The 13,802-nt window shown below is 45.0% G+C and overlaps 18 non-coding genes across 18 annotated transcripts; 13 read left to right on the forward strand and 5 right to left on the reverse strand.

The window, feature by feature from the left end:
• The first annotated feature begins 917 nt into the window (after nt 1–917).
• Nucleotides 918–999, forward strand: Trnal-aag (transfer RNA leucine (anticodon AAG)). Its single transcript has one exon. It is a non-coding gene; the product is annotated as a tRNA-Leu (tRNA).
• A 700-nt stretch (nt 1,000–1,699) lies between these two features.
• On the forward strand, nt 1,700–1,779 carry Trnal-uag (transfer RNA leucine (anticodon UAG)). Its single transcript has one exon. It is a non-coding gene; the product is annotated as a tRNA-Leu (tRNA).
• A 1,198-nt stretch (nt 1,780–2,977) lies between these two features.
• Nucleotides 2,978–3,059, forward strand: Trnal-aag (transfer RNA leucine (anticodon AAG)). The gene has a single exon. It is a non-coding gene; the product is annotated as a tRNA-Leu (tRNA).
• Nucleotides 3,060–3,315: 256 nt separating this feature from the next.
• On the reverse strand, nt 3,316–3,387 carry Trnae-cuc (transfer RNA glutamic acid (anticodon CUC)). The gene has a single exon. It is a non-coding gene; the product is annotated as a tRNA-Glu (tRNA).
• Nucleotides 3,388–3,759: 372 nt separating this feature from the next.
• Nucleotides 3,760–3,839, forward strand: Trnal-uag (transfer RNA leucine (anticodon UAG)). The gene has a single exon. It is a non-coding gene; the product is annotated as a tRNA-Leu (tRNA).
• Nucleotides 3,840–5,037: 1,198 nt separating this feature from the next.
• On the forward strand, nt 5,038–5,119 carry Trnal-aag (transfer RNA leucine (anticodon AAG)). Its single transcript has one exon. It is a non-coding gene; the product is annotated as a tRNA-Leu (tRNA).
• Nucleotides 5,120–5,375: 256 nt separating this feature from the next.
• Nucleotides 5,376–5,447, reverse strand: Trnae-cuc (transfer RNA glutamic acid (anticodon CUC)). Its single transcript has one exon. It is a non-coding gene; the product is annotated as a tRNA-Glu (tRNA).
• Nucleotides 5,448–5,819: 372 nt separating this feature from the next.
• Trnal-uag (transfer RNA leucine (anticodon UAG)) lies at nt 5,820–5,899 on the forward strand. Its single transcript has one exon. It is a non-coding gene; the product is annotated as a tRNA-Leu (tRNA).
• A 1,198-nt stretch (nt 5,900–7,097) lies between these two features.
• On the forward strand, nt 7,098–7,179 carry Trnal-aag (transfer RNA leucine (anticodon AAG)). The gene has a single exon. It is a non-coding gene; the product is annotated as a tRNA-Leu (tRNA).
• A 256-nt stretch (nt 7,180–7,435) lies between these two features.
• Nucleotides 7,436–7,507, reverse strand: Trnae-cuc (transfer RNA glutamic acid (anticodon CUC)). Its single transcript has one exon. It is a non-coding gene; the product is annotated as a tRNA-Glu (tRNA).
• Nucleotides 7,508–7,879: 372 nt separating this feature from the next.
• On the forward strand, nt 7,880–7,959 carry Trnal-uag (transfer RNA leucine (anticodon UAG)). Its single transcript has one exon. It is a non-coding gene; the product is annotated as a tRNA-Leu (tRNA).
• Nucleotides 7,960–9,157: 1,198 nt separating this feature from the next.
• Trnal-aag (transfer RNA leucine (anticodon AAG)) lies at nt 9,158–9,239 on the forward strand. The gene has a single exon. It is a non-coding gene; the product is annotated as a tRNA-Leu (tRNA).
• A 700-nt stretch (nt 9,240–9,939) lies between these two features.
• Trnal-uag (transfer RNA leucine (anticodon UAG)) lies at nt 9,940–10,019 on the forward strand. The gene has a single exon. It is a non-coding gene; the product is annotated as a tRNA-Leu (tRNA).
• A 1,198-nt stretch (nt 10,020–11,217) lies between these two features.
• On the forward strand, nt 11,218–11,299 carry Trnal-aag (transfer RNA leucine (anticodon AAG)). The gene has a single exon. It is a non-coding gene; the product is annotated as a tRNA-Leu (tRNA).
• Nucleotides 11,300–11,555: 256 nt separating this feature from the next.
• Trnae-cuc (transfer RNA glutamic acid (anticodon CUC)) lies at nt 11,556–11,627 on the reverse strand. The gene has a single exon. It is a non-coding gene; the product is annotated as a tRNA-Glu (tRNA).
• Nucleotides 11,628–11,999: 372 nt separating this feature from the next.
• Trnal-uag (transfer RNA leucine (anticodon UAG)) lies at nt 12,000–12,079 on the forward strand. Its single transcript has one exon. It is a non-coding gene; the product is annotated as a tRNA-Leu (tRNA).
• Nucleotides 12,080–13,277: 1,198 nt separating this feature from the next.
• Trnal-aag (transfer RNA leucine (anticodon AAG)) lies at nt 13,278–13,359 on the forward strand. Its single transcript has one exon. It is a non-coding gene; the product is annotated as a tRNA-Leu (tRNA).
• A 256-nt stretch (nt 13,360–13,615) lies between these two features.
• Nucleotides 13,616–13,687, reverse strand: Trnae-cuc (transfer RNA glutamic acid (anticodon CUC)). The gene has a single exon. It is a non-coding gene; the product is annotated as a tRNA-Glu (tRNA).
• Between the last annotated feature and the right edge of the window lie 115 nt (nt 13,688–13,802).

Here is a 13,802-nt window from a genome sequence, read left to right on the forward strand (position 1 = left end):
GTCTCCTAGTGTAGTTTAGTTCGCAAAAAATTACTGCCTTTTCGGACTCTCGTCATGAAGTTTTACACAAACTGTAAATTTGTCGTTTTGCGGAAGCGAAATATTTTAAAAACTCGTACAGCCCGTAGCGGGTAAATGTATTGCGCGGAGAATACAAAAGACACAGGAAGAAACACATCTTCCCAGACGGGGATTGAACTCCGACCGTGGCGGTGAAAACGCCGGATCCTAACCACTAGGTCGCCTGATATAAAACTGATGACGACCCGCCCAGCGCATATGGCATTGCTCCGTGGAAGCCATATTTTCATGTAAAACCTCGCCTGTTCGAAAACTTATGTCACGCATTAGCATTCCATGCTTACATACGCATACCTTAGCGATCGTGCTCGTCGCCAGGACACCCGAGTTTTCTCTCGCTGTTTCCGTAATGGCTCCACCGATCCGTTACATAAAAAGCGGGCTCGAGAAAGTTTTGAATCTTGGTCGCCGTCGTATACCGATAATTAGAAAATATGTAGTTTCAAAACGCTATGAAAGTAGAAGCTTGGCTGTTTGTAGCGCATCCTACAGCCTCAAAAGGCTGTTTCCGAATCCGCTTTTCAGTGGCACTGTTCACCGACGCTCGATAAAGATTAGAAATATAGCGAGAACGTACGTCTTGAGGTATTGGTGTTGAATGCAGTTCGATTGAACCGTGGACAAAGATATCGTTGCGGTCACTGCGTCGCAGTACGAACACGGCAAGGCCATTACGCGAATTGTTAAGGACGGAAAACTGATGCGACTTGGCGATTTACAATGATTGTGAAAACATTTCGCGAAAATTGAGCATCAATTGTCAGGGTGCTGAGCAGGCTAAAACTAGTATTACGCATCTACTCACGCCTGAAAACTCGCATCAGCTGATGGTATGAGGTAGTGTGGCCGAGCGGTCTAAGGCGCTGGTTTAAGGCACCAGTCCCTTCGGGGGCGTGGGTTCGAATCCCACCGCTGCCAATTATTTTTACTCGCCGATGTTAGAAGAAGTTTTAGCAAGATGACGCGAAAGGTGTAAAGTTAAACAAGATGATGAATGAAAAATGAAGATGGTGTCGAAATAATCCTCGCGTGTATATCGTTTTGTCACGGATTGAAACATATTCGTCGCGCCAACTATAACTATAATTATAACTATAACTATAATTTATTTGACTTGAAACTTACAGAAATAATGTTATCACTCAATAAAATTTTGTAAAACAAAGGAGAAGAGTTCCCAGATGGGAAATCGAACCCCGGCCACGGCGGTGAGAGCGCCGGATCCTAACCACTAGACCACCTGGGATGGCTGACTATGGCAAATGGCCAGAGATAATACGCAGCAGAGCAATTATCGTAAATGATAACTTCTTAGTAATTGAATGCCGGAATATTTTGACTCTTTTCATCACCATCTCGATGGGATAGTCCTTGCCATGATAATTAGATAAGAATAACGCTTAGGCCATGCCTTCTTTAATCGGCGGCGTAATGCTGACTCTGTTAAATTAGCATTGATCAAATATACGAGTAGCATAGCACTTCGGGATTCAAAAAATCTCGCAGCAAAACCATTGATGGTTGATGAGGCTGTACTCTTATCTGACAAAATTGCTCAATTACCAAGCCATTCGAAGTTTCGCCAATACGGCATCCATATTTTTCTGGCATCACCGTGGGTAGCATGGCCGAGTGGTCGAAGGCGCTGGTTTTAGGCACCAGTCCGAAAGGGCGTGGGTTCGAATCCCACTGCTGCCAAATGTTTTATCGCGAAATGAGGAGTATTCTCGCTCGTTTTTGGTGTCAGTTCTTCCCGCAAACAACGCGCGAAGTGTTGCGGGAAGCGCGTATTTAAGACTCGCGATAATGTGCAATGCGAATGATGATAGGACGTCTCGCGGACGGTTGCAATGAAGGTTTTGATATGAAACCAAGAAAAAAACTCGTTGATGAAATCACATACGATGCAATGACGAAATCGTTCTATTGATCGTAAGCGTGAGGAGCAACAAAGCGAGCGTTGGCGCATGCCCAGTCGCGTCTCCTAGTGTAGTTTAGTTCGCAAAAAATTACTGCCTTTTCGGACTCTCGTCATGAAGTTTTACACAAACTGTAAATTTGTCGTTTTGCGGAAGCGAAATATTTTAAAAACTCGTACAGCCCGTAGCGGGTAAATGTATTGCGCGGAGAATACAAAAGACACAGGAAGAAACACATCTTCCCAGACGGGGATTGAACTCCGACCGTGGCGGTGAAAACGCCGGATCCTAACCACTAGGTCGCCTGATATAAAACTGATGACGACCCGCCCAGCGCATATGGCATTGCTCCGTGGAAGCCATATTTTCATGTAAAACCTCGCCTGTTCGAAAACTTATGTCACGCATTAGCATTCCATGCTTACATACGCGTACCTTAGCGATCGTGCTCGTCGCCAGGACACCCGAGTTTTCTCTCGCTGTTTCCGTAATGGCTCCACCGATCCGTTACATAAAAAGCGGGCTCGAGAAAGTTTTGAATCTTGGTCGCCGTCGTATACCGATAATTAGAAAATATGTAGTTTCAAAACGCTATGAAAGTAGAAGCTTGGCTGTTTGTAGCGCATCCTACAGCCTCAAAAGGCTGTTTCCGAATCCGCTTTTCAGTGGCACTGTTCACCGACGCTCGATAAAGATTAGAAATATAGCGAGAACGTACGTCTTGAGGTATTGGTGTTGAATGCAGTTCGATTGAACCGTGGACAAAGATATCGTTGCGGTCACTGCGTCGCAGTACGAACACGGCAAGGCCATTACGCGAATTGTTAAGGACGGAAAACTGATGCGACTTGGCGATTTACAATGATTGTGAAAACACTTCGCGAAAATTGAGCATCAATTGTCAAGGTGCTGAGGGGGCTGAAACTAGTATTACGCATCTACTCACGCCTGAAAACTCGCATCAGCTGATGGTATGAGGTAGTGTGGCCGAGCGGTCTAAGGCGCTGGTTTAAGGCACCAGTCCCTTCGGGGGTGTGGGTTCGAATCCCACCGCTGCCAATTATTTTTACTCGCCGATGTTAGAAGAAGTTTTAGCAAGATGACGCGAGAGGTGTAAAGTTAAACAAGATGATGAATGAAAAATGAAGATGGTGTCGAAATAATCCTCGCGTGTATATCGTTTTGTCACGGATTGAAACATATTCGTCGCGCCAACTATAACTATAATTATAACTATAACTATAATTTATTTGACTTGAAACTTACAGAAATAATGTTATCACTCAATAAAATTTTGTAAAACAAAGGAGAAGAGTTCCCAGACGGGGAATCGAACCCCGGCCACGGCGGTGAGAGCGCCGGATCCTAACCACTAGACCACCTGGGATGGCTGACTATGGCAAATGGCCAGAGATAATACGCAGCAGAGCAATTATCGTAAATGATAACTTCTTAGTAATTGAATGCCGGAATATTTTGACTCTTTTCATCACCATCTCGATGGGATAGTCCTTGCCATGATAATTAGATAAGAATAACGCTTAGGCCATGCCTTCTTTAATCGGCGGCGTAATGCTGACTCTGTTAAATTAGCATTGATCAAATATACGAGTAGCATAGCACTTCGGGATTCAAAAAATCTCGCAGCAAAACCATTGATGGTTGATGAGGCTGTACTCTTATCTGACAAAATTGCTCAATTACCAAGCCATTCGAAGTTTCGCCAATACGGCATCCATATTTTTCTGGCATCACCGTGGGTAGCATGGCCGAGTGGTCGAAGGCGCTGGTTTTAGGCACCAGTCCGAAAGGGCGTGGGTTCGAATCCCACTGCTGCCAAATGTTTTATCGCGAAATGAGGAGTATTCTCGCTCGTTTTTGGTGTCAGTTCTTCCCGCAAACAACGCGCGAAGTGTTGCGGGAAGCGCGTATTTAAGACTCGCGATAATGTGCAATGCGAATGATGATAGGACGTCTCGCGGACGGTTGCAATGAAGGTTTTGATATGAAACCAAGAAAAAAACTCGTTGATGAAATCACATACGATGCAATGACGAAATCGTTCTATTGATCGTAAGCGTGAGGAGCAACAAAGCGAGCGTTGGCGCATGCCCAGTCGCGTCTCCTAGTGTAGTTTAGTTCGCAAAAAATTACTGCCTTTTCGGACTCTCGTCATGAAGTTTTACACAAACTGTAAATTTGTCGTTTTGCGGAAGCGAAATATTTTAAAAACTCGTACAGCCCGTAGCGGGTAAATGTATTGCGCGGAGAATACAAAAGACACAGGAAGAAACACATCTTCCCAGACGGGGATTGAACTCCGACCGTGGCGGTGAAAACGCCGGATCCTAACCACTAGGTCGCCTGATATAAAACTGATGACGACCCGCCCAGCGCATATGGCATTGCTCCGTGGAAGCCATATTTTCATGTAAAACCTCGCCTGTTCGAAAACTTATGTCACGCATTAGCATTCCATGCTTACATACGCGTACCTTAGCGATCGTGCTCGTCGCCAGGACACCCGAGTTTTCTCTCGCTGTTTCCGTAATGGCTCCACCGATCCGTTACATAAAAAGCGGGCTCGAGAAAGTTTTGAATCTTGGTCGCCGTCGTATACCGATAATTAGAAAATATGTAGTTTCAAAACGCTATGAAAGTAGAAGCTTGGCTGTTTGTAGCGCATCCTACAGCCTCAAAAGGCTGTTTCCGAATCCGCTTTTCAGTGGCACTGTTCACCGACGCTCGATAAAGATTAGAAATATAGCGAGAACGTACGTCTTGAGGTATTGGTGTTGAATGCAGTTCGATTGAACCGTGGACAAAGATATCGTTGCGGTCACTGCGTCGCAGTACGAACACGGCAAGGCCATTACGCGAATTGTTAAGGACGGAAAACTGATGCGACTTGGCGATTTACAATGATTGTGAAAACACTTCGCGAAAATTGAGCATCAATTGTCAAGGTGCTGAGGGGGCTGAAACTAGTATTACGCATCTACTCACGCCTGAAAACTCGCATCAGCTGATGGTATGAGGTAGTGTGGCCGAGCGGTCTAAGGCGCTGGTTTAAGGCACCAGTCCCTTCGGGGGTGTGGGTTCGAATCCCACCGCTGCCAATTATTTTTACTCGCCGATGTTAGAAGAAGTTTTAGCAAGATGACGCGAGAGGTGTAAAGTTAAACAAGATGATGAATGAAAAATGAAGATGGTGTCGAAATAATCCTCGCGTGTATATCGTTTTGTCACGGATTGAAACATATTCGTCGCGCCAACTATAACTATAATTATAACTATAACTATAATTTATTTGACTTGAAACTTACAGAAATAATGTTATCACTCAATAAAATTTTGTAAAACAAAGGAGAAGAGTTCCCAGACGGGGAATCGAACCCCGGCCACGGCGGTGAGAGCGCCGGATCCTAACCACTAGACCACCTGGGATGGCTGACTATGGCAAATGGCCAGAGATAATACGCAGCAGAGCAATTATCGTAAATGATAACTTCTTAGTAATTGAATGCCGGAATATTTTGACTCTTTTCATCACCATCTCGATGGGATAGTCCTTGCCATGATAATTAGATAAGAATAACGCTTAGGCCATGCCTTCTTTAATCGGCGGCGTAATGCTGACTCTGTTAAATTAGCATTGATCAAATATACGAGTAGCATAGCACTTCGGGATTCAAAAAATCTCGCAGCAAAACCATTGATGGTTGATGAGGCTGTACTCTTATCTGACAAAATTGCTCAATTACCAAGCCATTCGAAGTTTCGCCAATACGGCATCCATATTTTTCTGGCATCACCGTGGGTAGCATGGCCGAGTGGTCGAAGGCGCTGGTTTTAGGCACCAGTCCGAAAGGGCGTGGGTTCGAATCCCACTGCTGCCAAATGTTTTATCGCGAAATGAGGAGTATTCTCGCTCGTTTTTGGTGTCAGTTCTTCCCGCAAACAACGCGCGAAGTGTTGCGGGAAGCGCGTATTTAAGACTCGCGATAATGTGCAATGCGAATGATGATAGGACGTCTCGCGGACGGTTGCAATGAAGGTTTTGATATGAAACCAAGAAAAAAACTCGTTGATGAAATCACATACGATGCAATGACGAAATCGTTCTATTGATCGTAAGCGTGAGGAGCAACAAAGCGAGCGTTGGCGCATGCCCAGTCGCGTCTCCTAGTGTAGTTTAGTTCGCAAAAAATTACTGCCTTTTCGGACTCTCGTCATGAAGTTTTACACAAACTGTAAATTTGTCGTTTTGCGGAAGCGAAATATTTTAAAAACTCGTACAGCCCGTAGCGGGTAAATGTATTGCGCGGAGAATACAAAAGACACAGGAAGAAACACATCTTCCCAGACGGGGATTGAACTCCGACCGTGGCGGTGAAAACGCCGGATCCTAACCACTAGGTCGCCTGATATAAAACTGATGACGACCCGCCCAGCGCATATGGCATTGCTCCGTGGAAGCCATATTTTCATGTAAAACCTCGCCTGTTCGAAAACTTATGTCACGCATTAGCATTCCATGCTTACATACGCGTACCTTAGCGATCGTGCTCGTCGCCAGGACACCCGAGTTTTCTCTCGCTGTTTCCGTAATGGCTCCACCGATCCGTTACATAAAAAGCGGGCTCGAGAAAGTTTTGAATCTTGGTCGCCGTCGTATACCGATAATTAGAAAATATGTAGTTTCAAAACGCTATGAAAGTAGAAGCTTGGCTGTTTGTAGCGCATCCTACAGCCTCAAAAGGCTGTTTCCGAATCCGCTTTTCAGTGGCACTGTTCACCGACGCTCGATAAAGATTAGAAATATAGCGAGAACGTACGTCTTGAGGTATTGGTGTTGAATGCAGTTCGATTGAACCGTGGACAAAGATATCGTTGCGGTCACTGCGTCGCAGTACGAACACGGCAAGGCCATTACGCGAATTGTTAAGGACGGAAAACTGATGCGACTTGGCGATTTACAATGATTGTGAAAACATTTCGCGAAAATTGAGCATCAATTGTCAGGGTGCTGAGCGGGCTAAAACTAGTATTACGCATCTACTCACGCCTGAAAACTCGCATCAGCTGATGGTATGAGGTAGTGTGGCCGAGCGGTCTAAGGCGCTGGTTTAAGGCACCAGTCCCTTCGGGGGTGTGGGTTCGAATCCCACCGCTGCCAATTATTTTTACTCGCCGATGTTAGAAGAAGTTTTAGCAAGATGACGCGAGAGGTGTAAAGTTAAACAAGATGATGAATGAAAAATGAAGATGGTGTCGAAATAATCCTCGCGTGTATATCGTTTTGTCACGGATTGAAACATATTCGTCGCGCCAACTATAACTATAATTATAACTATAACTATAATTTATTTGACTTGAAACTTACAGAAATAATGTTATCACTCAATAAAATTTTGTAAAACAAAGGAGAAGAGTTCCCAGACGGGGAATCGAACCCCGGCCACGGCGGTGAGAGCGCCGGATCCTAACCACTAGACCACCTGGGATGGCTGACTATGGCAAATGGCCAGAGATAATACGCAGCAGAGCAATTATCGTAAATGATAACTTCTTAGTAATTGAATGCCGGAATATTTTGACTCTTTTCATCACCATCTCGATGGGATAGTCCTTGCCATGATAATTAGATAAGGATAACGCTTAGGCCATGCCTTCTTTAATCGGCGGCGTAATGCTGACTCTGTTAAATTAGCATTGATCAAATATACGAGTAGCATAGCACTTCGGGATTCAAAAAATCTCGCAGCAAAACCATTGATGGTTGATGAGGCTGTACTCTTATCTGACAAAATTGCTCAATTACCAAGCCATTCGAAGTTTCGCCAATACGGCATCCATATTTTTCTGGCATCACCGTGGGTAGCATGGCCGAGTGGTCTAAGGCGCTGGTTTTAGGCACCAGTCCGAAAGGGTGTGGGTTCGAATCCCACTGCTGCCAAATATTTTATCGCGAAATGAGGAGTATTCTCGCTCGTTTTTGGTGTCAGTTCTTCCCGCAAACAACGCGCGAAGTGTTGCGGGAAGCGCGTATTTAAGACTCGCGATAATGTGCAATGCGAATGATGATAGGACGTCTCGCGGACGGTTGCAATGAAGGTTTTGATACGAAAGCAAGAAAAAAGCTCGTTGATGAAATCACATACGATGCAATGACGAAATCGTTCTATTGATCGTAAGCGTGAGGAGCAACAAAGCGAGCGTTGGCGCATGCCCAGTCGCGTCTCCTAGTGTAGTTTAGTTCGCAAAAAATTACTGCCTTTTCGGACTCTCGTCATGAAGTTTTACACCAACTGTAAAATTGTCGTTTTGCGGAAGCGAAATATTTTAAAAACTCGTACAGCCCGTAGCGGGTAAATGTATTGCGCGGAGAATACAAAAGACACAGGAAGAAACACATCTTCCCAGACGGGGATTGAACTCCGACCGTGGCGGTGAAAACGCCGGATCCTAACCACTAGGTCACCTGATATAAAACTGATGACGACCCGCCCAGCGCATATGGCATTGCTCCGTGGAAGCCATATTTTCATGTAAAACCTCGCCTGTTCGAAAACTTATGTCACGCATTAGCATTCCATGCTTACATACGCGTACCTTAGCGATCGTGCTCGTCGCCAGGACACCCGAGTTTTCTCTCGCTGTTTCCGTAATGGCTCCACCGATCCGTTACATAAAAAGCGGGCTCGAGAAAGTTTTGAATCTTGGTCGCCGTCGTATACCGATAATTAGAAAATATGTAGTTTCAAAACGCTATGAAAGTAGAAGCTTGGCTGTTTGTAGCGCATCCTACAGCCTCAAAAGGCTGTTTCCGAATCCGCTTTTCAGTGGCACTGTTCACCGACGCTCGATAAAGATTAGAAATATAGCGAGAACGTACGTCTTGAGGTATTGGTGTTGAATGCAGTTCGATTGAACCGTGGACAAAGATATCGTTGCGGTCACTGCGTCGCAGTACGAACACGGCAAGGCCATTACGCGAATTGTTAAGGACGGAAAACTGATGCGACTTGGCGATTTACAATGATTGTGAAAACATTTCGCGAAAATTGAGCATCAATTGTCAGGGTGCTGAGCGGGCTAAAACTAGTATTACGCATCTACTCACGCCTGAAAACTCGCATCAGCTGATGGTATGAGGTAGTGTGGCCGAGCGGTCTAAGGCGCTGGTTTAAGGCACCAGTCCCTTCGGGGGCGTGGGTTCGAATCCCACCGCTGCCAATTATTTTTACTCGCCGATGTTAGAAAAAGTTTTAGCAAGATGACGCGAAAGGTGTAAAGTTAAACAAGATGATGAATGAAAAATGAAGATGGTGTCGAAATAATCCTCGCGTGTATATCGTTTTGTCACGGATTGAAACATATTCGTCGCGCCAACTATAACTATAATTATAACTATAACTATAATTTATTTGACTTGAAACTTACAGAAATAATGTTATCACTCAATAAAATTTTGTAAAACAAAGGAGAAGAGTTCCCAGATGGGAAATCGAACCCCGGCCACGGCGGTGAGAGCGCCGGATCCTAACCACTAGACCACCTGGGATGGCTGACTATGGCAAATGGCCAGAGATAATACGCAGCAGAGCAATTATCGTAAATGATAACTTCTTAGTAATTGAATGCCGGAATATTTTGACTCTTTTCATCACCATCTCGATGGGATAGTCCTTGCCATGATAATTAGATAAGAATAACGCTTAGGCCATGCCTTCTTTAATCGGCGGCGTAATGCTGACTCTGTTAAATTAGCATTGATCAAATATACGAGTAGCATAGCACTTCGGGATTCAAAAAATCTCGCAGCAAAACCATTGATGGTTGATGAGGCTGTACTCTTATCTGACAAAATTGCTCAATTACCAAGCCATTCGAAGTTTCGCCAATACGGCATCCATATTTTTCTGGCATCACCGTGGGTAGCATGGCCGAGTGGTCGAAGGCGCTGGTTTTAGGCACCAGTCCGAAAGGGCGTGGGTTCGAATCCCACTGCTGCCAAATGTTTTATCGCGAAATGAGGAGTATTCTCGCTCGTTTTTGGTGTCAGTTCTTCCCGCAAACAACGCGCGAAGTGTTGCGGGAAGCGCGTATTTAAGACTCGCGATAATGTGCAATGCGAATGATGATAGGACGTCTCGCGGACGGTTGCAATGAAGGTTTTGATATGAAACCAAGAAAAAAACTCGTTGATGAAATCACATACGATGCAATGACGAAATCGTTCTATTGATCGTAAGCGTGAGGAGCAACAAAGCGAGCGTTGGCGCATGCCCAGTCGCGTCTCCTAGTGTAGTTTAGTTCGCAAAAAATTACTGCCTTTTCGGACTCTCGTCATGAAGTTTTACACAAACTGTAAAATTGTCGTTTTGCGGAAGCGAAATATTTTAAAAACTCGTACAGCCCGTAGCGGGTAAATGTATTGCGCGGAGAATACAAAAGACACAGGAAGAAACACATCTTCCCAGACGGGGATTGAACTCCGACCGTGGCGGTGAAAACGCCGGATCCTAACCACTAGGTCGCCTGATATAAAACTGATGACGACCCGCCCAGCGCATATGGCATTGCTCCGTGGAAGCCATATTTTCATGTAAAACCTCGCCTGTTCGAAAACTTATGTCACGCATTAGCATTCCATGCTTACATACGCGTACCTTAGCGATCGTGCTCGTCGCCAGGACACCCGAGTTTTCTCTCGCTGTTTCCGTAATGGCTCCACCGATCCGTTACATAAAAAGCGGGCTCGAGAAAGTTTTGAATCTTGGTCGCCGTCGTATACCGATAATTAGAAAATATGTAGTTTCAAAACGCTATGAAAGTAGAAGCTTGGCTGTTTGTAGCGCATCCTACAGCCTCAAAAGGCTGTTTCCGAATCCGCTTTTCAGTGGCACTGTTCACCGACGCTCGATAAAGATTAGAAATATAGCGAGAACGTACGTCTTGAGGTATTGGTGTTGAATGCAGTTCGATTGAACCGTGGACAAAGATATCGTTGCGGTCACTGCGTCGCAGTACGAACACGGCAAGGCCATTACGCGAATTGTTAAGGACGGAAAACTGATGCGACTTGGCGATTTACAATGATTGTGAAAACACTTCGCGAAAATTGAGCATCAATTGTCAAGGTGCTGAGGGGGCTAAAACTAGTATTACGCATCTACTCACGCCTGAAAACTCGCATCAGCTGATGGTATGAGGTAGTGTGGCCGAGCGGTCTAAGGCGCTGGTTTAAGGCACCAGTCCCTTCGGGGGTGTGGGTTCGAATCCCACCGCTGCCAATTATTTTTACTCGCCGATGTTAGAAGAAGTTTTAGCAAGATGACGCGAGAGGTGTAAAGTTAAACAAGATGATGAATGAAAAATGAAGATGGTGTCGAAATAATCCTCGCGTGTATATCGTTTTGTCACGGATTGAAACATATTCGTCGCGCCAACTATAACTATAATTATAACTATAACTATAATTTATTTGACTTGAAACTTACAGAAATAATGTTATCACTCAATAAAATTTTGTAAAACAAAGGAGAAGAGTTCCCAGACGGGGAATCGAACCCCGGCCACGGCGGTGAGAGCGCCGGATCCTAACCACTAGACCACCTGGGATGGCTGACTATGGCAAATGGCCAGAGATAATACGCAGCAGAGCAATTATCGTAAATGATAACTTCTTAGTAATTGAATGCCGGAATATTTTGACTCTTTTCATCACCATCTCGATGGGATAGTCCTTGCCATGATAATTAGATAAGAATAACGCTTAGGCCATGCCTTCTTTAATCGGCGGCGTAATGCTGACTCTGTTAAATTAGCATTGATCAAATATACGAGTAGCATAGCACTTCGGGATTCAAAAAATCTCGCAGCAAAACCATTGATGGTTGATGAGGCTGTACTCTTATCTGACAAAATTGCTCAATTACCAAGCCATTCGAAGTTTCGCCAATACGGCATCCATATTTTTCTGGCATCACCGTGGGTAGCATGGCCGAGTGGTCGAAGGCGCTGGTTTTAGGCACCAGTCCGAAAGGGCGTGGGTTCGAATCCCACTGCTGCCAAATGTTTTATCGCGAAATGAGGAGTATTCTCGCTCGTTTTTGGTGTCAGTTCTTCCCGCAAACAACGCGCGAAGTGTTGCGGGAAGCGCGTATTTAAGACTCGCGATAATGTGCAATGCGAATGATGATAGGACGTCTCGCGGACGGTTGCAATGAAGGTTTTGATATGAAACCAAGAAAAAAACTCGTTGATGAAATCACATACGATGCAATGACGAAATCGTTCTATTGATCGTAAGCGTGAGGAGCAACAAAGCGAGCGTTGGCGCATGCCCAGTCGCGTCTCCTAGTGTAGTTTAGTTCGCAAAAAATTACTGCCTTTTCGGACTCTCGTCATGAAGTTTTACACAAACTGTAAATTTGTCGTTTTGCGGAAGCGAAATATTTTAAAAACTCGTACAGCCCGTAGCGGGTAAATGTATTGCGCGGAGAATACAAAAGACACAGGAAGAAACACATCTTCCCAGACGGGGATTGAACTCCGACCGTGGCGGTGAAAACGCCGGATCCTAACCACTAGGTCGCCTGATATAAAACTGATGACGACCCGCCCAGCGCATATGGCATTGCTCCGTGGAAGCCATATTTTCATGTAAAACCTCGCCTGTTCGAAAACTTATGTCACGCATTAGCATTCCATGCTTACATACGCGTACCTTAGCGATCGTGCTCGTCGCCAGGACACCCGAGTTTTCTCTCGCTGTTTCCGTAATGGCTCCACCGATCCGTTACATAAAAAGCGGGCTCGAGAAAGTTTTGAATCTTGGTCGCCGTCGTATACCGATAATTAGAAAATATGTAGTTTCAAAACGCTATGAAAGTAGAAGCTTGGCTGTTTGTAGCGCATCCTACAGCCTCAAAAGGCTGTTTCCGAATCCGCTTTTCAGTGGCACTGTTCACCGACGCTCGATAAAGATTAGAAATATAGCGAGAACGTACGTCTTGAGGTATTGGTGTTGAATGCAGTTCGATTGAACCGTGGACAAAGATATCGTTGCGGTCACTGCGTCGCAGTACGAACACGGCAAGGCCATTACGCGAATTGTTAAGGACGGAAAACTGATGCGACTTGGCGATTTACAATGATTGTGAAAACATTTCGCGAAAATTGAGCATCAATTGTCAGGGTGCTGAGCGGGCTAAAACTAGTATTACGCATCTACTCACGCCTGAAAACTCGCATCAGCTGATGGTATGAGGTAGTGTGGCCGAGCGGTCTAAGGCGCTGGTTTAAGGCACCAGTCCCTTCGGGGGTGTGGGTTCGAATCCCACCGCTGCCAATTATTTTTACTCGCCGATGTTAGAAGAAGTTTTAGCAAGATGACGCGAGAGGTGTAAAGTTAAACAAGATGATGAATGAAAAATGAAGATGGTGTCGAAATAATCCTCGCGTGTATATCGTTTTGTCACGGATTGAAACATATTCGTCGCGCCAACTATAACTATAATTATAACTATAACTATAATTTATTTGACTTGAAACTTACAGAAATAATGTTATCACTCAATAAAATTTTGTAAAACAAAGGAGAAGAGTTCCCAGACGGGGAATCGAACCCCGGCCACGGCGGTGAGAGCGCCGGATCCTAACCACTAGACCACCTGGGATGGCTGACTATGGCAAATGGCCAGAGATAATACGCAGCAGAGCAATTATCGTAAATGATAACTTCTTAGTAATTGAATGCCGGAATATTTTGACTCTTTTCATCACCATCTCGAT

This window comes from Watersipora subatra, chromosome 4 (genome assembly GCF_963576615.1).
Source record: "Watersipora subatra chromosome 4, tzWatSuba1.1, whole genome shotgun sequence".
Classification (NCBI taxonomy): domain Eukaryota; kingdom Metazoa; phylum Bryozoa; class Gymnolaemata; order Cheilostomatida; family Watersiporidae; genus Watersipora; species Watersipora subatra.